Consider the following 23,796-nt stretch of genomic DNA (forward strand, 5'->3'; position numbering starts at 1 on the left):
CAATATGGTGGGTCAACACAGAAACGCTGGTACAAAAGGAAGGTGAGAAAGCCATTTAACTGAAGCAAAGCTTCCTGGAGAGGACATTTATAGATGGTCTCTACTGACTATCCTACAGAAGCCCATCCTGTCCCATTGTACAGTGTCTGAATTCTGCACGGTGACAGAGTTGGGTTTTTCCCCCTCCCTCTTTTTATAAATAAAGAACTTTAAAAGCGGTCATGTGGAATGCAGCTTCGAGTTCTAGTCAGTTTTAATCCTTGCTCGGCTGTTCTGATGAGCACTATGTTCTAATTACCGTCCGTCCCGAAGCTCTTGTTTAGCAGGCCATGCCAATCACGCCCCATTATATATCACTGTAGAGACAGTGCCCAGAAGAGCCTGCTACACTTGCCACCCTCATTTTCCACCCAGCCCCATCCACGTCAGCGCTGCAGCCTGCAGAGGTGAGAGCAGCTGGACTGGCTGTACTCATTACCCAGACATCCTTGACATTCTTCCTGTGTTTCCCCTGTTGCCATGAATTCTCCGCTCCCAGCCTGCTGGGTTTTATATTGATTCCTTCAGCTGTTTCTTATGCGAGGTCTGTGCTTCATCTGAAACCCTGCTTGCTTCACACTTGAGGCCAGATAGGAGACCGGTGTTCTAAGCACTAGTGGCAAGCAGCGTGGCCATCGTGGGGGCCAGGGTGGAAGCAGACCTTGCATTTCAGAGCAATGGAAGTGAGTTTCTCCTCAATGGTCCCAGTTGCATGGTAAACAAGTTAGTGTTTGCATTTTCAATTAATTTTACTCTTTCCTTTTTTTAGGAAAGGTTCTCACTGTGTAATCCATGCTAGCTTCTAACAATACATTTGCCTCAGCAGCCTAAGGGCTCAGATGCCAGGGTTCAGATGTCAGATGGACAGGACATTTTATACTAAGACTCACTTCAGATAAACTCAGTTGTCATGGGTTCAGACCCTGTTATGCCCTCATTCCCTTGTAACTCCACAAGTGTCTGTTCTTACCCACACATGCTCTGTCTCCATTTTTCCTGGCATGTGGAAGGGGGAGCAGGAAAGGGAAACCATTTTCATTCTGCTCATTACGTTACACCAGACCAGCTTCCATTCCGAGAATCCCTAAATCAGACTTCGTAGTCCAAAATGCCATAAACCAGGTGCCTTATAAGCAACAAGTTACTCCTTGCACCTTGGAGGTGGGGGAGCCCAGGATCAAGGCAGGCACCGGCAGATCTAGTGGTAACTTGGTAGAAGGGGCAAGCAAATCCCTCAGGCCTCTTAACGAAGAGACCAGCCCGTCCACAGAACCCAAGGGACTCAGTTATCTGTAAGTTCTCCCCCTCATAGCACCGTCATGAGGTGGGGTTGGGGTGTGCCATTTGAATTTGGAGGTGGAGCAGAAACTACACTCAACCAACATCATCGAGAACACTGTATATTACTGACTCTAAAACACACACCCTTTAAGCACTGGCAAGTTTTCTGTGCAGCACATAAAGATGGTTTGAATGTTTATCCCCTGAGTGGGCCACCCTCATAGACGCTTCTGTGTTGGTGCTGCAGGAAACCCATGAGTTCCATGTCCTCCCCCACCAGCTTTGCCCATTTCTGTCACGTGATGATACGGCAGGCAAGCTTTTACTGGGCGGGGCCCCTCAATCTTGAACTTGCTGGCTTCTTAGCCTGGACGCAATAACTTCCTGCTCATTGTAAATTACCCAACGTTACGTTCTGTTATAACAGCAACGCAAAGGTGACAGATCCTGACAGGATGAAGCAAAACAAAAATTGCTAACGTTTATTGAGAGTTGCTGAGTCTTAGTATTTCAAGTGCTCGATAATGCCCCTCCCTGACACGTTCCACTGGCGTCTTAGAAATATGGAGGGACCATTCCAGCCTCCTTTTGTAAATGTAGATCTCAGTGGTGCCGGGTGATTTGCAAGGGGTAAAAACCAGGCTTTTCAGTAGGGGCCTGTTTGGTAGCACCTCTGCCCTCCACAAATTGTCCTACTTCACAAATTGTGTGCTATAGGTGTCCTATGTGTCCTATTATGCCCTATAGGAGGCAGCTCAACGTGGGTGGGGAAGGGAAAGAAAGACTAGAGAAGACCGGGTGGGAGGGAGAGGTGCCATCTAAGACAGAAGTGAGCCAAGATGCCCAGGGTGTGGCTGAGGGGCAGGTGCAGAGGAAGGAAGAAGCATTTGTTAGAACAAGCACTTTGGACAGAGAGCGCAGTAAGCCAAGGGAGGCAGGCAGTGCGGGGGATTGGCCAAGGGAGGCAGCCAGGGCGGGGATTGGCCAAGGGAGGCAGGCAAGGGCGTGCATTAGCCAGGGGGAGGGCAGGCAGGGCGGGGATTGGCAGGTCAGAGCTTGAGCCTGGCTTCCTGACTCCACACATTCAAAGCCTCTCGCCTCTTCTGGTGTCCAGCCGGGAGGCCCACAGTGCTGAGCCAGGTAAAGGAGTCTATTCATCCTCCCACTACCCCGTACCATGCCCACCCTCGGCAAGTCTTTTTCCTGTGAGGTCACAGGCAATAATGCCTTTGAACTCCCCCAGGCAGGGTCCCAAAGCCTGATTGTAAAGCACCTAGGTATTCTCTCATAAGTGATTCCGGACACCACAAGACTGAGGGAGCTGGGTACGGTCTCTATCACACTGGAAGGCAAAGAGCCACTGACGTCCATGAAGCAAGGGTTCCATGAGTTTCCAAGCTCCGGTTTAAAAGTTTAAAAGCAGGCCTTGCGCCCCTCCTGCCCCTGCTTTGAGACACTCCTGTCCAGCCTGCGCTTTGTAGACCCTTTTAAATTCAGTTGAGACAGGGCTTCCAGCTGGCCCTAGGCTGCTCTTGACCTGAAGTCCTTTTGCCTCTGCCTCCCAAATGTTAGAATTACAGGCATGCAGCGCTAGCTGTTTTGTTTTTTTATTAGATTTTATTTCATGTGCTTCGAAAAATGTCTACCCTGACCCTATGCAGCAGTCTGAGGCACATTTTTCTTAGCCCAAGTGGGCTTCCAAAAGCACTCCACTCCCTTCCTAAAGGTCGGAAGTGAACTAGTGCCACCTAGAGACCCAATCCACACTCTGGATTTCAGCCAACAGGAGGCTTTGGGAGGCAAGCCCACTCCCTTTGAAAGTCAGGCCTTGAACTAGATCATTGCTTCTCCCGAGAGTGGGAGTCATCAAGAGGAGAGCGGGAGCCAACAAGAGGCACAGAGAACTTGAGGGGCCCCAGAGCCAGGTTGGTTGCTTCTCATCATAAGAGACTATAAGCACCACGAGCACAGTGTGATGGCTAATCTTGACTGTCACCTTGATAGGGTTTAGAATCACCTCGAAGGCAACTCCCTAGCCGTATCTGTTAGGGTAGTTCTAGGGAAGTTTAACTGGGGAGGGAAGAGCCACCATGATTTTGAGTGGCAAATTCTGTGGGCTAGGATCTCTCTGCTTTCTGACTACGGATACAATGGCCCGTGCAGCCTCCAGCTTCTGTGGCCACACCTTCCCCACCGCTGTGGGATACACCCCACAACTGTGAATCCACTTCCTACCTTGTTTCCTTTGGCAGGTGTTTCACTGAAATAATGAGACATGTAACTAACGAATGTATAAACCAAACAATAGGTTCTTTTTTCCTTTTTTACACTTTCAAAGCTCGTTTATTTTCCTCGATGGGTACTGTTTTGTTCAAAGCTCTGTGAATCTGACTTAAAATTCTAGTAATGAAAGACCATAGCAAAAAATAAAAAAATTTAATGTAGGTGCCCAGACACCTGAGTACACAGGTTTCAATATCCAGCTTCGCTTAGGTAAAATTTGGGCTACATGTCCACTTGAGAAAGCCTCGTATAATTAGGTTGCTCTAAGTGGAGTTCAGAGATCATGACTGAGATTACATATTCTTTCACATTCCCCTTTTGAGTCTCTGAAAATAAAAAAATCCAGCAAGGCTAAATTGGAAAATAGAGAAGTTCTTTCCTAAACCAATCAAAATGAACTACAACATGCAGGGAACAAGAGCCTCTGCTCCAAGAGACTCTGAAGGAAATGATGTCTATGTGACCAGGCCAAAGGAGAAGTACAGCCTGTGGAAGAAACCACAGGCCACCATTGTTACATCACTCCATTTTATGGAGACTTGAGAAGACCAAAGCAGCTGAGTCCTGGAAGCTTACTGGGAGCTACTTAGAGACTTAAGGCTGGGATCAGGTGGACCCTGTATTCAGATGAAGGCAGTCCAGCATTCTAGATACTTAGCATGTTTGTTGTATTCAATATGATAAGGAAGCTCATTAGCTAATCTCAGTAGAGAGTCTTTGTAGGGAGCAGTCTCAGAAGGGTGTGATCATTGTGGTGGTTTGAAGCCGCTTGGCCCATGGGAGGTGGCACTGTTAGGTGTGGCCTTGCTGGAATAGGTGTGGCCTTGTTGGTAGAAGTGTGTCACTGTGTAGGCAAGCTTTGAGGTCCCAAAGCGCCACCCTGGCTGCCTGCAGAAGACAGTCTCCTGGGTGCTTTCAAATCAAGATGTAGAACTCTGGGCACCTCCAGCACCAAGTCTGCTAGCATGATGCCATGCTTCCCACCATGATGATAAGAAACTGAACCTCTTATACTGTCAGCCAGTCCCAATTAAATGTTTGCTTTTTAAGAGTTGCCCTGGTCATGGTGTCTCTTCACAGCGATAGAAACCCTAACTAAGACAGTCATCTTAACAGCTGGGATTCACATTCTGCTTCTTGCTAAAGGTCAACCCATTGGTTAGCATCATTATTGGGCCAGGATAAAATCTTGTCACTCCCCTGAGACTGATCCATGGAAAGCCTTGCAATCCTCTTGGGTCTGAGGCATTGGCATCCTTGACATGGTCATGCTGTGTCATGATTGTCCCTTCATAGTGGGTACTCTCCCTCACTCCCTCACTCTTGACAGCATGGAAATACTACTCCACTTACTGTCACTTTATCCTTCTATCTACCCCAAACACCAACCATCTTTGCTTAGCCAAACCCACTCCCTTCCTGTATTGGTCTATTTTCTACAGTTATAACAAGAGACTGATGCTGTGTAGTTGTTAGAAAGTTTATTTAGCTCACAATTCTGGGTACGCAAGAATGTGACACCAGTGTCTACTTATCTCCAGTGAGGGAACCTCAGGCTGTGTCTGTCACAACATAGTAAATGATATCATGATTGGAATCTGTGCAAGAGGAGGAGGTGGCATGCTAAGTGGGGAACCAGGGAGGTTCAGCACTTAGGCTTATTTTTTTATGACACCTGACCTCACAGGAGCTAACAGAATTCCCTGAAAATTACCTTATCCCTTCTGAGGGTCTGCCGTCGATGGACGCACCCTGCACTAGGCCCATTGTTAAAGAAGTTTCTACATTCTCTGCCTCACTGCAAACCAAGCCTCCAGCACATGACCCTTTGGGGACACATTGAAACCAGAGGCCTTTCTCATAGACAGAGCAATTCAGTTGGCTGGAGACCGAGACGTGGCTTGCCTCAGGTTTCCAATCAAGTGTTTCATTTTGTGTAACTCATTATTGTTTTTACTCCCTTGCAAGTCCAGGCGATAGAGGTAGATAACTCCTTTGATGAAGACTGACAACTCTTCAAATACAATAAGCTACAGTGTTACCAGGTAAGAGTATTTATATATTAACTAAATCTTATGAAAACTACTGTGTTTTACAGTCTTTTTATAACTTCTCCCAGAAAAGATAACTTACATATTTGATAGTGTCACTGAGATTTTGGCAATGTCCTTCATCCAATAATGAGCCCAGGCATGGAAAGAGAGTACAGGTGAGGACACACACACACACACACACACACACACACACACACGAGACATTAGAGACCCAAACATCCAAAATCCTGCCCTTTCTCAGATGACAATATAAGAATTGAGAAATGGGAAATGGAGGGAGATAGAAAACCAAGATATAATTTCCTATCCTTTCCTGTTCCTTTTGTTCAGTGTCTTAGATACGTGTCCCGCGCGCGACTTCCCACCGTCAAGAAGCACGCGGACATTTAGAAATCCTTACTGTGACCAACCTTTTTAATCTTAGAAGAGGAAGCCCCGCCGCACCAACATGGAGCGCTTATAAAACCCTAGTGCAGCGCACCCACACCTGATTGGTTGTTACCCATGATCTCATAAGGCACGCCCCGGAGTGGGCAAAGACCTGGCACGAAGGCACTCTTGCACATGCGCACAGTTAACTTCCTGAAAGGGGGCCGGCTGGCGCGGCGAAGGCTGGTGCCATCTTGTAATGGCGGAGGCTATCCTGGCCTTCCACGTGGGGCGCAGTGGAAGCCAGCGCCATCTAGTGGTGGCAAATGTTATTGCGGCCCTCTACAGATACTTTTTTTTTTTTTTTCCAGAGCTGGGGGCCGAACCCAGGGCCTTGCGCTTCCTAGGCAAGCGCTCTACCACTGAGCTAAATCCCCAACCCCTACAGATACGTTTTTATTGCTGTGATAAAACACCCTGACAAAGGAACTTAAGGTAGAAAGACTTTATCTTGGCTCACAGTTACAGAGGGACACAGTCCATCATGGCAGGGAGAGGGGAAGAGGGGTTGCATTGGCAGCTTGGAAGCAAAGAAAAAACAGGAATGGACAGACTGTAAAAGAGCAACACCCACACCAGGTGATATAATTCCCAAAATACGAAGGCCAAGCCCCCTCCAAGCCCACGGTGCCCAGTGCTTACTGAGTACCCGATTCCAACTCACAGAGCTCAAGAGCTGAGCCGAGACATAAGGCTGTATCGTTCAGGCATTCTTTTCTTTGGCCAGTTCTGGAGCACTCGGCATACCTGAGGCGTTGGTCTGGGAACTCAGATCACAGCTGGGAACAGGCGAAATGTCTGGACTCTGTGAGTTGCCTAAACCTTCTTATAGAAAAAGATGGGAGGACCAGCCCCCAACCCTGAAGAGACCTAGAGAAGACCGAGTGAAAACCTACACTCTAACAGAAGGTGATGAGTGTGGTGGGCAAATAGAAAGGAAAATAGGAATTCTAGAGAGTGTCTACATTTTACAAATGTAGTCAGCAAAGGAGAATTATTAGGTTAGAAATCATGATGGTGGCAGCAATTCAAGCAATCAGGAGACAGAGGCAGGCAGATCTCTATAGGTTCCAGGCCAGCCTGGACAGCGAGGACTACACAGAGAAACCTTATCTTAAGAAAACAAAAAAGGGGGGCTGGGGATTTAGCTCAGTGGTAGAGCGCTTGCCTAGCGAGCGCAAGGCCCTGGGTTCGGTCCCCAGCTCCCAGCTCCGAAAAGAAAAAAAAAAAAAAAGAAAAGAAAAGAAATGACACCAGAAAGACTCTGATTGGTCCTGTGGGTGTCTCTGCATTCTGTGACCCTCCCCATCCCAATAGAGCATCTGCAGGATCACTCTGTTCTTCTGGGAGAAGGCCTCCCATTCATTCCATCCCTTCCCCTGTGTCACTGACATCACTGCCCATAGTGGCCTCGGTTGCCCCAGCCTCTTCCTGGGAGTCCTTGCTCTGTGAGCATTTTGCATTCTTGGGGTCTTCATTCAATTTGGTCCACAAAGACCAACCAGCTGCCTCCATGTTCCCCCAGATTGGGGAAGAGCACTGTCACACTGTGCCGTATGCTGCCTGTCTAAACACTCTCGAGTTTAAGTTAAGCTAATTGGTTGTTAAATAAAACCTGCTCCACAGTCTTAGCTACTTCCTTGGCGGGCAGGCAGAGCGGCCAGACTTGTGTTTAGGATGCTTGAGTGCCTGAACATCTACAGTTGCAGGGGGTAGAGAGGAAACCCCATCTCCACCCCCTGACAACATCCAGCAAACTCACTTTGCTCCCGCTCCTCACTCTTCCTAGATCCAGCTCACTGTGTTTCTCCCCACTCCTGGGCCTACCAGTGTCTCCTCCTCATTCCCAGCCCCATCCAGACCTCCAAACCATGGCACACGGTGTCCTCCTGGCCTTAGGCAAACCTACAGCAGAGCTCGCCTCTGGGCCAGCACCTAATACAGGTAGGCCTCCCCCAGAACCATTTGGGCAGGAATTTCAGGAGCTCCAGATGCCCGAGCATAGTTGATAAGGCAAGGAGTGCAGGCTCTGGGTAGTGATTCTTTGGTTCTTTGATTAATCAGGGCTGTCTCAGGGTTTCTATTGCTGTGAAAAGACACCGTGACCAAGGCAACTCTTACAAAAGCAGACGTTTAGTCGGCTTACAGTTTCAGAGGTTCAGTCTGTTACCATCACGGTGCAAAGCAAGACTTGGTGCTGGAGGAAACAGGAGTTCTACATCTGGCTCTGAAGGCAGCCAGCTGGAGTCTCTCTATGCTGGACGGAGCTTGAGCACGAGCAGACCTCAAAGCCCACCTACACAGTGACTGACACACTTACTCTAAAAAAGCCACACCTCCTCTGATAAGGCCACACTTTCTAATAGTGCCACAGCCCATGGGCCAAGCATATTCAAACCACCACAAGGGGTACACAGAAAGAGTAGGCCCAGGGTGGGGGTGGGGTTCTCTCTCGTCTCTGGAAAGGAGCAAGGAATCCAGCATACACAACACAGCATCTTTCGCTAAAGCCTGGTGTGACTAGTATAGGCGCTGGCTAGTAGCCATTGCCGTCGCTGTCACCATGAGTGGCCTGGCAGTGTACCTAGGTGATCTTTGATATTTGTCTATCACTGACGCATGCCTTTCAAGCCTTGGCAGCCAAACACCTAATGTGCTGGCGGGTTGAGAAATATCTAGAAAATTAGTAAAACACACCCTGCGCATGTCTTGAGGGTGTTTCTAGAGAGGATCAACCAAGGGAAGGATGGCGTCCTGGATGGTGCCATCCGACAGGCTAGGGTCGGGCTAAGACCATCCTCCAGAGCAAGTATATGCTCTGTCTGCGTCTCTTCATCTCTCTGTCTCTGTCTCTGTCTCTGTCTCTCTGTTCTTTTGAGCTGGGTAGCCTTGGCCACACATTCCCACTGCCGTGACATTCTGCACATTCTGTTATGGTCCCATGAACAATAGCCAAAGACTGGAGTGAGACCTTTGATGGCAGGGGCTAAAAATAAATAACTGTCCCAGCTATGGAAAAAATGACTGACATATACTCACCACATGCATACTATATTTATATAGGGTAGAGTCTTTGAATAAATTTGGTTGAGAGCTTGTGTGTGCGTGCATCCATGCATGTGTGTATTCATGTGAGTGTGGGTACATATGTGGACACATGAATGTTGGACCTAAAGATCCCAGGAGTCATTCCTCAGGGGTTATGCCCACCTTTTTGGGGTGTCTTCATTAGCCGTCCTAGACCTTGTTGATTGGCTAGGCAAGGCTAAATAAGCCCCAGAGATCTCTCTGCCTGTCTCTACCCACCACACCCGGCTATTTCAAGCGCATGCCCCCACACCCTGAGTTCTTTTTAAGTGGGCTGCGGAGGTCAGCTTTAGGTGCCCATGCTCATATGGCTGACAGTTTGCCGACTGAACTAACCTCCCAGACCCTGATGTTTCAGTCTAGATGTGATTTCTTTTATTTTACCATTTGACTTTTTCATTGATTCTGTAGCCCCTAGGGGTTCCCGCAGCTTTTCTCAGAGTCAATGGCAGCCATTTGATCAACTTAATGGAGGCCAACACCAAACCTGCTAGGTTGTCTTCTCCTGCCCAAGGCTGAGTCCTGGGTGAGAGGATCTAGGACTCACATGCACTATGAAGAGGGACGTGGGGAGGAAAGCAAACGTCTAAGCATTGCAGACTCCCTCTCTCAAAAGGCATGAGGCACGTCACAGCTTCCATTTTAATACTTGATAATCAACAGACTTACAAGAATGTTCATGGGGCTGGGGATTTAGCTCAGTGGTAGAGCGCTTGCCTAGCAAGCACAAGGCCCTGGGTTCGGTCCCCAGCTCTGAGAAAAAAAAATGTTCATAAAATGCTTTGTAGTGACTATTAGTAAAATCTATTAGTGAAATTTAAAACAGATCTTTCCGTTCTCCAAGTTACTGCAAAATACAAGGAAAAAAAATGAAGTTCTGTTTATACTAAAAGGAGAACTGAATTTAAAAACGAAAGCCACTAAAAGCAGAACCATAAAATTATATGGTAGTGGTTATAGCAATTATGACAATTAAATTTCTCATTAAAAAACAAGACTTATTAATCACAAGTCGGCAGGACACCTTGGTAAATCTGTTCATCACTGCCTTCTAAAACTGAAAATATGCATACCTTGGTATTGAGAACTTCCACTTTGGTTTACCAAAATGCATGCCCGAGAGGGTAGTGGTGCTATGTGAGATTGCTCTATACAGGCCAATACCCAAAAGACGATCAACAAGTGTGAACCTACTTAGCCTTGGAAATGAGAAAAGTTCAGGTGTGTCGACCTGTGTGAATCTCACAGTCACGAGTTTGTACAAGAGTGCATAGAAACCAGCATGCACATCCTGGCCAATCCCACTCTAGAACCATAGACTGCTCCCCTGGGCCAGCAGAAGCGGTCACCCATGGCAAAGCCAGTGCCTGGAGAAAGAACTTCTGTGATGCCAACTCCTCAGCTTTTCTTTTCTTTTTTTTTTCTTTTCTTTTCTTTTTTTTTTTTTTTTTTTTTTTTGAGCTGGGGACCGAACCCAGGGCCTTGCGCTTGCTAGGCAAGTGCTCTACCACTGAGCCAAATCCCCAACCCCTCAGCTTTTTTTTATACTTTATGAAAACTCATTAAAGAATAAACATAGGATTTGTATACTCTGGGTGTATGCTATTTCAATAAAACTGCATTTATTGGAGCACTACTCACAAAAGCCAAGTTATGGAAAAGCCTAAATGTCCATCGACAGACTATTGATTTTTTTTTTTTTGAAAAATGTGGTATACACACAATAAGGTTTTATTTAGCCATAAAGAGTGAAATTCTGCTACTTTCTGGATAGTGGATGGGGATCATGATGTTAAGTGGAGAAAAAGACATAGGAAGGCAAATTTCTCTTCTCATATTTATGGCATCTAGATTTTTTTTCCAGTTTTTTTGAAAGAGGTTCTCATTCTGTAACCTAGACTGGGACGCACTATATTGCCTAGGTGGCCTTGACTCATGGTGACCTGCTTGCTTCAACTTTTGAAGCGCTGAGATTATCATCGCCATCATAAACCTGGTTGGCCCTAGAATTTGTTATACATACTTAAAATGGTTCACGACTGTGTGCGTGCGTGCGTGCGTGCGTGCGTGCGTGGCTGCGTGCGTGCGTGGCTGCGTGGACTGCGTGCGTGCGTGCGTCAGTGTAAGACGTCTTCCTCTGTCCTGCTCCGCCTCATTTTCTGGCATAGTGCCTCATTCATATTTATGAAACATAGATGCATGAGGGAGACTAGGGAAGAGGATAAAACTAGCGTGGAGAGGACTAAAGGAGAAGACTGGGGAGGGAGGGCACTGTGGTTGAATTCCAGGATATTTGAAAGGTACATGTGTAGCTAGGAGTGTACACTAAAAATATGCAGGGCCTGGGAATATAGTTTAGTGGGTTTACAAGTCTGCTGCACAAACGTGAAGACATGTTTAGATTTCCCAGTACCACATAAAAGCTAGGCACAACACCATAGCAAAGCGAGGGGTGGAGACAACGCCAATACCAGAGACTTGCTGGCCAGCTAGTCTAGCCAAACATGAAACACCACATTCAGTGAGAGACACAATTCCACAAGAAGGCAGCCCGTGAGAGAGGCAGACATCTGAGGTTGATCTGTGGAGAGGAAGACATCGGAGGTTGATCTGTGGTCTGTGCTTGTGGAGCACACACACGTATACACACAAGGGGGGCTGGGGGAGGGGACAGAGAGTGAGAGTTTTAAACCAATTTTGATGACTTTCTGACTGTAAAAGAGCACAGCTCAAACAAAATGAGAGAAAAAAATCTAAAAGGAATTAAAAATGATGCCAGCCCTTATTTATCAATCACTGGTTATAGACCTGACACGAATCCAAACACTTTGTTTACATTTGTTTTATTTGCAATGTCCTGGACCTGGGTGGCTGAGGGTGGTTGTCCCCAGGTTGTCTTTCTGAGGAATTTAGAAATGGTCATAATTTAACAGGGAGGAATTAGCTGGAATTGTATAACAATAATCTCATTTGATAGAAATCCTTCTATTTACTAAGTTGATTACATTGATACAGAATTTATTTTGATACAAATTTAAAGTTTTCATGGGTACAAATTTCTTATTGATATAAAGTTGAAATTAATATTGTTACTCTCATATAGGCATTGTGCCTATACAACACATTTAAGGGTACAAGGCTTAGACCCAGCCCTATAACTGCTATTAGTACTGAGCTGAACTGAGTGAACATTTAAGAGCCAGATAGCAAATTCACGGCTCTGAGTTTACTGTTAGGGTGTTTGCACGATAATTTATTAGAAGTAGCTAAGTGTACTAAATGGAGAATAGTCCATATTATTTTACACTCATAGATGGTTTTCAAAAACGCCAGAAATCCACAAAATGTGACATTTAATGTTATTTTGTTGTTGTTATTGTTGACTTATCTGCTCCTAGCAGCTCCCCTTTTGTGGATTCGAAGAAGAAATTGAACATCTCTACCTCCAGGTGAGGTAATACATTGTGGCTGGGCAGCCCCTGGGCAGAAATCGCCTATTTCATCTACAGACAAAAACTGTCCAGAAAAAGACACACTTACAGAACTAATAATTTCTGCCAAGTCAGAAAAATCAGTCCTTCAAAATTCTGTGTTTCAAAGGTAATACTGGGCCAGAAGGCTGAAGACTGATGCTCTTACCTTTTGCTAACAGGGGACTGTACCGATAGACAGTTATCTCTTCGACTTGTCTCAGTTCGGGAAGCCATGTTAGGCTTCCTATATTTTCAGATATTGGTCGTTCTCAGATTTCTGATGGGGTTGAAGACTAGTTATAGTCTCATAGCCCACCCAGGCTATTTAACATTGAGAATACATATTTACTTAGATAGTTATCAGATAGTATACAAGCCAGCCAAGACACAACACATAGATTTTAGGCCTTTCTTAAGCTAAGATAGATAACAGAATGTACTATTTAATTGACAAAAAATGAAGAACTGGGTGTTAGGTGTATTTTATACTTTGTAAATTATGAAATGGTAATAGTTGTGCTCAGCTTACATTTGGGAGAAAAGTTCTTTTTTAAAAAAATTAGAGAGAAAGGGTGAATTGTAGTTGTTGTCTAAATGCAGGAGAGGGCTGGCACAAGATAAGGTAAGGCCTGTGACTGGGCAGTGAAAAAGTAAGGCAGGGACAGAGTTTTTGTAAGGCAGGAGAGAGGAAAACAAAGGAGAAGAACCAGAGAACGATGACCCAGATTTGTGTGGCCTTAAGTGACCACAGGTAGCTATGAATATTTCTTAAGGGATGGACTGAAGACTCTGTTGCGGCTCTACTCATGTTCCCAGCATCCATCCCCTGTGGTTATAGTGACAACTTCCAGGAGCCCGTTAAAATCAAAACTCAATAAGCTTGTAATTTAACAATCAGATTTGTATCAGTAAATTCAAACTCTGCACAATAAACTCACAACCAACTGATGATGATATAAACTGCTCACCTAGATAAGACAAACTGTCCTGTAGAAATCCATCCCTTAAGAAATATCCACAGCTACCTGTGACCATTTAAGGCCACACGGATCTGGGTCGCCCTTCCCTGCCTCCATCTTGGTTCTTCTCTTCCTTCCTTCTCTTCTCTCCTCTCTCCAAAACTCTGTGCCCACCTTACTTTTTCACTGCCCGATCACAGGCCTTGCCTTATCTAGTGCCTGCCCTCACCTGCATAAAGTCAACATCTACAACAGGCGTTGTCTTAGCAACGGGCATTGTCTTGGTTACTTCTCTGTTGCTGTGATGACACAGATATGATAGAACTTGTGGGAGAGACTCACATGATTAAAATACATTGTATGAAATTCTCAAAGAATTAGTAACATATACTTTTTGAGACAGGGTCTCTCTATTATTGAAAATTAAATATACTTTATGGAGTGCCTTTAGATTTGAGTTTATCCCCCTTCCTTTTCTTTCCTTTAACAATTATTTTTAATTCTGGTTTTCAGAACCAACATCAGGTGGCTCAAAACTGCCCATAACTCCAATCCCAGAGGACCTGAACTTCCCAGACATGCACATAACACTCCATCCATTCAACACATTAAAGAAAAGGAGGGGGAGGGGAAAAGGAGGGGAAGGGGAGGGGGAGGGGAAAAGGAGGGGAAGGGGGAGGGGGAGGGGAAGGGGGAGGGGGAGGGGAAGAGGGAAGGGGAAGGGAAAGGGGGAGAAGCAGGGCATGGTGTTACACAGAGGAGGCAAGGTAGGCATATCTCTGTGAGTCTGAGACCAGCCTGGTCTACATAGTTAGTTCCAAGATACTCTAAAACTGACCAGATGCACTAGGTCCTCGCTCCATAAGCAGGAAGGATTCCCAAGAGTTGTTCTCAGACTAGCTGAACAGCCCAGAAGAGGCACAGCCCAGCCTCTCTGATTTGAACTGCCTAGGCCTGCACAGTAAGCCTCAGGGGCCCAGCTTTTGTGAGTTCCCATCACTGTCCGGGCAGACTTTCAGAGCCTCGGCTTTTGAGTCACTCCTGTTCCCGTAAGTCCCCCTCACCCACACTCCAAGTTGCATTGTGGTGTCTTTGATCTGTCATTGATTGTTAGCTGGGGCAAGTAGCTGATTGCTCAGATCGCTCCAGTAATAGTGTCACATGACAGAAGGTCAAAGGACAACTTGCAGGGAACCCGTTCTCTTCTACTAACTAAGTGGGTCCCATGGAATGAACGCAGATCACTGGGTGTGCAGACAGGTGCCTAAGCCCACTGATTTCCTGGATTTCTTTTTTGGGGAGCTATAGAAGTCAGAAAGTGATGGGATTTTTAAGGTACTGAAAAATATGAACAAAACATCCCATAAACAGCAAAAATGCACTCTGCGGACAAAGGTGAGGGCCGGATGTGGTGCTCCATTGTCACAGACCTGGCCAGCACATGGAGGTAACGGGAAGGGTGCACTTTCAAGGCCGGCCTGGGCTATGTAAGATCCCATTCTAACTAAAACAAATGAGTGAGACTACTTAATAAGCAAAAGTAGGTTTTTTAAATATTTTATTTATTTATTATATATATGAGTACACTGTAGCTGTCTTCAGACACACCAGAAGAGGGCATCAGATCTCATTACAGATGGTTGTGAGCCACCATGTGGTTGCTGGGATTTGAACTCAGGACCTCGGGAAGAGTAGTCGGTGCTCTTAACCACTGAGCCATCTCTCCAGCCCGCAAAAGTAGTTTTTAATCACTAGAAGAGCACACTAGTGAAAACCTTTGGCAGATTTTCTTCTGGACAGACAAAAGATGGGAAGCTAGAAATGCAGGGTGCCCACAGGATTGGTGCCCTTGGGTAAATCTAAAGGAGCATTGGTGACAGACAACAACAAAACAGAGCACAGAATAAAAACCCAAGAAAGTAAATGGAAATAAAGTATTCTAAGGTCCTGCAAAGAGGTTAAAGTACCAATTTACATGGTACCTGCGAATACCACACAAGCACACACATAAAGGGTAATTAGAAGGTGAACAGTCTCTAATCAAGGGGATTGAATAATGAAAGGACAGCGAGAACTACAAGGAAGAACAGAACAGGAGAGACAACGTGCTCAATATGCAGATGTGGTTAGCCTCCAAGTAATAGAATTAATTAAGTGGAACTGGGTAGGAAACTATAATTAAAGACAAAGATTTCCAAATAAATACACAGAAACATAAAGTAAAAAGAACTGTTTAAGACCCCAAATTGGTTCTCTGAAAATATGTATAAAATTAGTAAAAAGTGTCTCAAATGGACAGGGTAAGTGGATTTGTGTCCGAAACACAGAGGTGTAGCTCAAAGAGCTTGAACCTAGCCTTGAACCCGGGGTGTCTGGGAGAACGGCCACTGAGGTACACCGCTGAGGGAACAGAGAAGCTATTTCTGGCATTCAAGGGGCATTCAAGGCTCTTTTATGGGCCTTGGAAATGGAAAAGACCATCACTGTGCATCTCGGGCAGCAGGGAGAGCCAGACACAATAGTGGCACCTTTAGTCCTAGCATTTGGAAGCTAGAGGCAGAGGTGGATTTCCATGAGCTTAGTCGACAGAACTTGTTCTAGGCCAGCCAGGGGTAATACACAGCGAGAGACCCAGTCTTAAACAAACACTTACCCATCCACCAAGGCTAAAGGTAGGAGTGGTATTAGAGACGGTAATATGTTGGAAACATCGGGGTCAGCCCTCAGACCTCCATGAGCACCACTGCAATGTGCTACCAACGGGTGCAGGAGAAAGGTCTGCTTTGTGATGAACGTGATGAACGTGATGAACGTGATGAACGTGATGAACGTGATGAACGCTGGCTTGTTTGGGAATGGGAACAGGGCTGGTTGATACACCGACAAGGAGGAAGGAGGATGGGCGGGCTCAAGGGCGCCACATTGAGCAGCTGGGGTCAGCATGCTTTAGAGGAAGAATCTGAGGCGAACATTCAGAAATGAGGTTCAGAGGGTTGGGGATTTAGCTCAGTGGTAGAGCGCTTGCCTAGCAAGCACAAAGCCCTGGGTTCCGTCCCCAGCTCCAGAAAAAAAAAAATGAGGTTCAGAGATTAGGGAGGCTCTGGCATCAATGGGCTAGGGTGGAAAGGTGTAGACAGAATAAAGGAAGTCTGAGGGTGTTTGGCATCAGGAGGACAGAAACAAAGCAGTGGCGTCATCTATCACGGACTCCAGGCAATGAGGAGGCTGAACCTGACACAGAGGCAGGGCCTGACCAGGAGGGGGCGAGGAGGGCACCAGTGAATAGTTTGGTTTTCTCACCAGCTAAGCCCATTTGTTTTCATTTGTGTTTTTGCTTGTGTTGTTTGCTTCCTTGGTCTTGTGGATTTTGTCTGTGGAGTCGGCTTATCCTCCCCCCATGCTGTGGTGGCTTTATTGTGGTTACAGTGTGGCCACAGGACCCTCTAGCTCAGTGCAGGTGTCTGGTCCCCTCCACAGCCTTATTGAGGAGAGGTAAGGGAAGGCCGAGGTCACACTAGGCCGTGACATCAGTCCTCGCTACCCTCTGCTGTATGGAGCCCATTTCTGTGAGCTGGACCAGCGTGCTGCAACCTCCTCTTTCCCCAGGCTCTGTAAACTCAACCATTGAGCCTGTCCTCAGCTTAGGCCCCAACAGCCCTCGTAGCAAGCTGTGTGTGTGTTGGGGGGGGGGGGGCTGTGCAGTCACAGCTTGCTGCCGTGTGCTTGAAACACAGGCCAAAGATTTAAACTAAATGAGGGTCTAATTTTCATTAGTAATCTTAACAGTTTGGGGAAGGAGTCTAGAAGCTGCTTTCAAAAACGAAACACCGGAGATCTGGGAAGATAGCTTAGTCAATACAGTGCTCGCTACATCAGAAGCATAAAGACCTCGGCTCCAGGACAGATTAAAAAAAAATGTTGGTGAGGTGGTTCCTTTAATCCCAGGGTTTGAGAAGCAGAGTAGAGAGCCAAGCAGTGACCTCTGGTGGTAGATCCTGGGACACACGCACCATACACACACACACACACACACACACACACACACACACACACACACACACACCATACAGACAGAGAGAGAGAGAGAGAGAGAGAGAGAGAGAGAGAGAGAGAGAGAGAGCGCTATGGCTGTAAGGCAGGGGTGTGTAAATTTCAGCGTTTAGCAGATGTGAGACTCTTCTGGCTTCCCTAGCAGAACAAGCAAAAGAGAAAAAGAAGTAACTTAGCAATCTTCAAAGGACCCACACCCAATAGCAAAATCAACAATAAATTTGAGCACCCCCCCCCCCGGAAAACACAAATGCATATTTCAAAACTGCACTATCTAAAAATATCCCTGTAGAGAAAGGCAAATTAAAGCTATACTGAAAAGTCATTTTAATTTGTCAGCGTCTGGCTGGCAGCAGTGCTGACCTACCAAAAAAAGCCGATGACTCGAAGAAACGTTCCACATATTTTTGGCATTTCTCATTCCTGCACCTCTGTTCCCTCTACATGGGATGCCCTTTGACCCTTTGCCGTTGGCAGCTCTACCCCTCACTGCAAGTCATGCCTCCGAACTCATCTCACCTCCTTCAGGAACTGCCTGCTAGACTGGGCTGACTAAACCATCTCTGTTCTTTGTTTCCATGGAATCTTTTTTTTTAAATCATCTGATCATATTCATGTCTTGCTGGTTTCGGTGTTGATTTGCTTGTCCCCTTTCCCAGCGACTCTGGAGAACACCGAGTCTAATTCGATTCCATGTTCCCAAGGCCTAAGTCGTTGAAGTAAAGGATTCTTTGTTGGGCAGATGAATGCAGAACTTGTTACTACCCTCAGAGAATGCATGACGGGCTGGGCGACGCTGGGGCTGTGTGCAGTGTGTTCCGCTGGGGGGCAGTGTTGTGCAGTGAAAGGAGCTCGGTCTTGACGGGCCCTGAGGCCAGGCCCCGCACTCCAGCTAACACAGCTTCCTCCCTGCCAGATGGGGGCACACGGTCACCGGAAGACATTTGCAAAAAAGAAAAAATAAAATCGAAACAAAAACAAAACAAGACAAAAAAAAACCCTGCAGGACGAGCGTGAAGATTAAGAATAATGTATCAATGCATGGACTGACCCTGGACTCTGACCTCATAGGTAGCAATGAATAGCCTAGTAAGAGCACCAGTGGAAGGGGAAGCCCTAGGTCCTGCTAAGACTGAACCCCCAGTGAATGTGACTGTTGGTGGGAGGGCGGTAATGGGGGGAGGGCGGGGAGGGGAAACACCCATAAAGAAGGGGAGGGGGAGGGTTAGGGGGATGTTGGCCGGGGAAACCGGGAAAGGGAATAATATTAGAAATGTAAATAAGAATTACTCAAGTTAATAAAAAAAAAGAAATGTAAATAAGAAATATCCAATTTGGGGTTGGGGATTTGGCTCAGTGGTAGAGCGCTTGCCTAGCAAGCACAAGGCCCTGGGTTCGATCCCCAGCTCCGAAAAAAAAAAGAATAGAGAAATATCCAATTTAATAAAGATGGAGAAAAAAAAACCAAAAAAACAAAAAACAAAAAAACAACAAAAAAAAAAGAATAATGTATCAGTATCGTTGGCTGTTTTACCCTAAAGAAAGTCTTGGATTGCTTGGTTAAATAATATCAGAAACAGGCAGAAAAAGATCCAAAGACATATTTGTTTGTAATTTAGGACAGAATCTCACTCTAGCCCAAGCTAGACTGGAACTCACTCTGGCCTACATACAGCCTAAGGAGGCTTTGAACTTGTGGCAATCCTCTAGTCCCAGCCTCTAAATTTGGGGGATTACAAGAGTGGCCTCCAGACCCAGCTTCAAGAAGTATTCAAATTTCACAGCAAATGGTTGTCGGTCTGAAGTTGTTGACATAGTTCCTCACATTTGGGTACCAGAGCTTGGCGATCCCTTGAATTGGGTGTCCCATGGGGCTTAAGCGGGTCAAAGATTTGAGGAACACTCTTTGCCAGGCCCTTATTCAGCTCGATGTGCATTAAATAGATTTTTGTGCACAGGCCTGGGAAACAAGCCACCATCTATAACTCTGTTTCTATGGGGAAAGGCTTTCTGTGTTCCAAACAACCAACGTACTAATGAACTCCTGGAACACAACCTAATGTGTCGATGGGGACTGGCTGACTGGGTTTACACGGCTGAGCCAGCCGCCCAAGTGACTGCACAGTGTTGATTTAATTATAATGAGTTCTCTACGGTGACTAATCTAGCTGTGGTCTCCACAATTGACATGGAATTCTGAGAAACAGGAGAGAGTTCTGCAAAGAACCACAAAGATGATTAAAGGACTATAGGAAACCTCAACTTGGTCTCTACAGCTTGTAGAAACTCATTTGATAATAACCCTCAAACAAACAGAAGGAACATTTGATTCTGCACCGTGTCAAGGGTATTTGTCCTTGGCTAACTAGGATGGATTTGTGCAAAAGGATTCAGTGTTTGCTGGGACCCAACTCTACAGGTGCTTTATGGGCCACAATGGACTTCATGGCTTCTTCACCAGATGGATACAATTACCTCCACTTAACGGATATGGATACAGTTACCTCTGCTTAACTGGTAAGGATCTGACCGAACTGATTTGTTGAAAGAAAACTTACTTCCTGTGTATCTGTGTGTGTGTGTGTGTGTGTGTGTGTGTGTGCACATGCACATGTGTGTGTGCACGTGTGCATGTATGTGTGTGCACGTGTGTGTGTGCTTGTTTGCATGGCTGTATATGGTGTGAGTGTGAATATGCTTGTCTGCATGTATGTTTATGGTGTGATGTGGGTGTTGTGCGGGTGTGAGCTTGCTTGTTTGACTGTGTAGGTACACATAGGCCTGGCTGTTCATGCAAATGAGGCTGGGTCTCTTGCTGACCCTGGAGTTTGCCACTTGGGTCAGTTGGGTTAGCAGGCCTGCCCCAGGGATCCCTGATTTCTGTCTTCCAGGATTATAGTTGAAATCCACATGCAGGGGCCTCTGTGTAGAGATCCTGGCTCTGGTCCTCCTGCTCCCACAGAGTCCCTCCCCTGCCCTGATGAAATATCTTAAAACTAGCTCTATAGACTGTAGGTTTAAGTTCAAGCCAGATTAATCTCTAAGGCCCTCTAGCCAGCTTTCTACAGGCCTGCTCAGCACGCCGTTGAAGGCCCGTAAGCCTAGCGTGGGGAGGTAGAAGCAGGTGCTCAAGGCCAGTGCGGTCTATTGTGAGAGTTTGCCCTAAAATAGAGCAACCCTACAAATAAATAAAAATAGATAAACAAATAAATAGAATTCCATTATGCAGCCAGAGTGATTTTTTTTCTGAATACAGAGCGTCCTTCCCCTGCATAAAATAGGTCCATCCCATTCCCTGCTCCTGAGGTGAAGGTTGGGTTTATTAACATGATTGAGGCAGCTCCCTATGTTCTGGCTTCCTACCCTTTACCCTCTCCCACTCTGCCTGGTGCCCTGTCCAAAGATCTTGCTGCTTCCCATTCCTCCACACGCTGCCAACCTCTCTCTGTCCCCCAGACAGCTTCCTGTCCTCGCTGCCTCAACTGATCTATCTCTAGGCTAACTGACAGTTCTGTCCGTCCTTCCCAAGGGCGGTCTGACAGCAGTCTTCAGGCTCTCATTGCTTGTTACATCTTCACTTTGTTTTTTCAGTCAGAGTCTCTTTATTATATGGCCCTGGCTGACTTTGATCTCACAGACCTACTAGTCTCCAGTGCTTGAATTAAAGACATGTACCACGCTGCCTGGCTTACGTATAATAGTATTTATTACATGGATGACAAATTTTCCGGGCAGTGGTGGTACATGTCTTTAATCTTAGAGAGGCAGAGGCAGGTGGATCTCTGTGAGTTCAAGAGCAACCTGGTCTACATAGCAAGTTCCAGGACACTCAGGGCTTGAAAAAACCTAAATAAATAAATAAATAAATAAATAAATAAATAAATAAATAAATAAATAAATGAATGAATGCATACCAATTCAGCCATGGACATTGCCCACACCTGCCTGCCTACATCACTTAAAAATTGTTAAATATAATCATATCACAAGTTATTTTTACAGATAATACAAGACTGACATAAATATTTATCTGTCTACTCCCACCCTTGGTCTGGCTAAAAAGAGGAACCGAACTTATACTCATGACCGTGTGGCCCTTACTTATCTTTGACTACATTTCCTGGATGGGAAAGAAAGGTTTGCAGCTGCAGGAGAGTGCAGAGGATTATGGGCAAGGTCAGCTTGGCAGCAGAGTGTCCCATGGCAGGCCTCATAGAGGCCACAGTGAAAGAGAGATCAAGTGCTTCCGTTCCTTTAAGTTTAGGAACCACCTAGCAATCCACACCTCAAAGAATCGCTGTTCTGTGTGACTGTCCCAGATAAATCTCCCACCCTGGCTGATCTGGGACACCCATGGGTAAAGAAATGATTCCTTTATTCATTTTTTACTGTAATAAGCTCATTCTCTTGGTGTCCTTGGCAACAGAGAAGAACCTTTCTACAGTTCAAGGCCAACACCAGTGCTTCCTATGTCACCTTCACGTCAAGGGACCCCAGGTCAGCAAGCCCTGCTTGCAGGCCATAGAATGACTGTTCTCTCTTTACTGTAAAATGTCCTCATTCAGTTCCTATTGAACCGTGGAGTCTGCAGGCAACCCCATCTCTGTCACACAGAGCTCTGGCCAGTGCAGAGACCGACGGAATGATTACCTCATGATACAGACACGCTTTTCATTTGCCACAGTTCTCTGCTCGCATTTTTTTTCTCAATCAACAGAACTGCAGGGTTGTGACAATTCCTCCCGGTCAGCGGCGATCTACTGAAGCTACACTTTCCGTCTCCCAGCCAAGTGCCTGGGAGTGCTTGGCGCTGTGCCTTTGAACACGTTCACTTGCAATTCCAACTGCATGGCCATGAATTTTTCTATTGAAACTTCCTATAGAATTCTAACCGGTCTGTGTCCCATTACTCCTATTAGCTAGACAGTGCTGCCCTCCGGGATGACTCTTTTGTTCCCGGAGTTTGTCCCGTTTGCTGTACCTCAGGGGCTGTGTTATTAGCTGCTGGCTTTCTGTGCAATTTTCTTTTCAACCAGTGTGTTAGTCTGATGAAGCTAAATTACATCACAGCAAGCAAGTCACCCCACATCTTGTCTTAAGTAAATAGTTTGAGGTGATGTGTTTCCACTATAATTTTTTTATATTTGTTTTATGAATATGAGTGCTCTATCTGAATGTACACCTGCATACCAGAAGAAGGCATCGGATCCCATTACAGATGGTTGTGAGCCACCATGTGGTTGCTGGGATTTGAACTCAGGACCTCTGGAAGAGCAGTCAGTGCTCTTAACCACTGCGAGCCATCTCTCCAGCCTTCCACTGTATTTCTTTTTATCCTGTGTGAGCATGTATGTGTGCATGTGTGTGTGCATATGTGCATGTGTGTGTGTGTGTGTGTGTGTGTGTGTGTGTGTTGTGTATTGAATTCAAGCCATGGCCACCATGTTGTGAGGTCAAGGGACTACTTTGGGGGTTGTTTTATTCCCCTTCCACCATGGGTTCCAGGATGTAACTCAAATCGTTGACTGATGCTACAAGGGCTTACACTTGCTGAGCCTGGCCCACGCACAGTCTTCTTATGCTGCCCGGCCTGGAGAATTTAAGTTAACCAAGAGCATGAAGTAAGAACTGGCAATGAGGGTGGGTTGTGTGTGCTTATTTAACACTGAGCCTGGGACGAGCAAATTAAAAACCTATTCAGAGCAACTCTGATTTCTCTAATAACAGACAGTATACTGACTTGTCATTTACCTGTGGTGACTTTCTTGATTAATGACAGATTTGAGAGGGATCAGCCCATTGTGGCTTGTGCTAAGTCTGCCCATGTGGTCCAGGATGGTATAAGAAAGCAGGCTGGGCAAGCCATGGGGGATAGATAGCCTGTAAGCAGCACCCTGATGGCCTCTCCTTCAGTCCTTGCCTCCAGGGCTCTGTCTTGAGTTCCTGCCCTCACTTCTCTCATAGTGGAGGTTGGCCCATGAGTTGTAACAACTTACAACTTTTGGTCATGGTGTTTATCACACTAATAGAAACTCTAACCAGGACAGACAGACAGAAACTGTACAGGAAGAAGTGAACAATTAAATGGGAAAAAAAAAGAGTAGATAATTAAGAATACATCTATATGACCAGCAGAGTCCA

General features: G+C 46.1%; 1 long non-coding RNA gene and 1 other non-coding gene across 2 annotated transcripts in view; both read left to right on the top strand.

Moving 5' to 3' along the window:
- The first annotated feature begins 18,988 nt into the window (after window positions 1–18,988).
- On the top strand, window positions 18,989–19,069 carry Trnaa-agc87 (transfer RNA alanine (anticodon AGC) 87). The gene has a single exon. It is a non-coding gene; the product is annotated as a tRNA-Ala (tRNA).
- Window positions 19,070–19,716: 647 nt separating this feature from the next.
- LOC148005619 (uncharacterized) overlaps window positions 19,717–23,796 on the top strand; it is a 34,300-nt gene continuing 30,220 nt past the window's right edge. Inside the window, exon 1 of the long non-coding RNA XR_015620611.1 lies at window positions 19,717–20,172. This is a non-coding gene — a long non-coding RNA (uncharacterized LOC148005619). The remainder of the gene's footprint in view (window positions 20,173–23,796) is intronic.

Source organism: Rattus norvegicus, chromosome 5 (genome assembly GCF_021556685.1).
Source record: "Rattus norvegicus strain SHRSP/BbbUtx chromosome 5, alternate assembly SHRSP_T2T, whole genome shotgun sequence".
NCBI lineage: Eukaryota > Metazoa > Chordata > Mammalia > Rodentia > Muridae > Rattus > Rattus norvegicus.